This window comes from Sinocyclocheilus anshuiensis, unplaced genomic scaffold (assembly GCF_001515605.1).
Source record: "Sinocyclocheilus anshuiensis isolate Anshui unplaced genomic scaffold, SAMN03320099.WGS_v1.1 scaffold1473, whole genome shotgun sequence".
Lineage (NCBI taxonomy): Eukaryota > Metazoa > Chordata > Actinopteri > Cypriniformes > Cyprinidae > Sinocyclocheilus > Sinocyclocheilus anshuiensis.
Window position 1 is genome coordinate 815,644 of NW_015548335.1, and position 1,440 is coordinate 817,083.

The 1,440-nt window shown below is 30.7% G+C and overlaps 1 protein-coding gene across 1 annotated transcript in view; it reads left to right on the plus strand.

Annotated features, from left to right (window-relative positions):
* The first annotated feature begins 632 nt into the window (after window positions 1-632).
* The window catches only part of fastkd1 (FAST kinase domains 1), a 15,596-nt gene continuing 14,788 nt past the window's right edge, over window positions 633-1,440 (plus strand). Inside the window, exon 1 of the mRNA XM_016444413.1 lies at window positions 633-863. The gene's annotated coding sequence lies outside the window, so the exon portion shown is untranslated. The remainder of the gene's footprint in view (window positions 864-1,440) is intronic.

Genomic DNA, 1,440 nt, shown 5'->3' on the forward strand with positions numbered 1-1,440 from the left:
TGCCTTCCCATATATATATTAGCTTCTTTTCTTTCTTTTTGTTATTATACAAGAAAAACACAGAAAATGACCAAGATAGGCATTATTTCTACAATAAAACAAAATGATTAATATTAATATGATGGCAACATTGTTAAACAGCTATACCCTCAATCCTGGATAAATCATTTTATTTTATTAATGTTTTGTATTTTCCCCCTTTTTAACAGCAACTATATATGTGTAACGTTTTTTAGCATCTTCAAAAGTAGCCACACTTTGCCTAGATTACAGCTCTGTAATTAACATATTTTAAATCATGAAATAAATATATTGTATGTCCAAAATAGTCAACCAACAATACAATTAAATATTTGTAAAGATGCAATGAAATATCGGGAATTAAAAAAATATTTGTATTTATTAATTGCAATGTGAATATAATGATATAATTACAATGATTTGCACATGCTATTATTTATACATGTATTCATATATTTCTACCTGTTATCTATTTCATATATTATTAGCGTATTAATAAATAATATTAACATATCCCTCCTCCAAACAAAATCATTATATTTTCATGTTTTCTAGCACAAGGTGTGACTTTTATTTTGACAGACAACGTGACTTTTGGCTGTGCGCTGCCTTAAACAGGAAGCAAGTAGTAGCATTGACCATGTCACCCAAGTGCTGCTCTTTACTGTACACATGGTCGATAAAACATTGTTCTTACATGCACTTTAAGCAGCTGCACATCAAGCACAAGCAGTAGCTCGCATCTGTGGGACTGTTGAGCACGTCTGTCCTCTAGCACGTGATCTGCTGCAGCACAGGACACTGTTACATGTGTGTTATGTCATGGCTATCTGATGTTGAAGGTACTGTGGATCTCTCTTATCCGGATTTATTTATATAGCACATGATCCTATGCAACACATCTGCTGCTGTCCGATGGAGCTGGCTTTCAGTGTTAAGAGCTAACTCTAACTCTCAAGTACGTGTTTGCTAGTGTACTGTCTAGCAGACATGATAAGAGCATTGGGTAAGGGTTTAAAAGACTGATGACAAATCAAAATTCAGCTGATTTGAGTTATGGTAAAAGCATAACTAAGAAGCGTTTAACAAGATTGTGATAATTTGTGGTAATAAAACAGATATACATGGTGACATTATGCACAAAATATTAGTATATGATATTATATTTGTTTTATATGTGTGTGTATATAATATTATTTATTTGTGTAATACCTGCATGTTTTCCAGGATTTTCCTGCATATTCATAATTTTAATTTATTTTTTCACGCATAATATTATATTGTATAATATTGTAATCATGTACACAACTAGTCAAAAGCTTTTGAACTATTACTGCTTTTGAAATAGAGCAAAAGCAGTTATATTGTGAAATATTTTACTATTTAAAATAACTGCTTTTTATTTGAATATATTTTAAA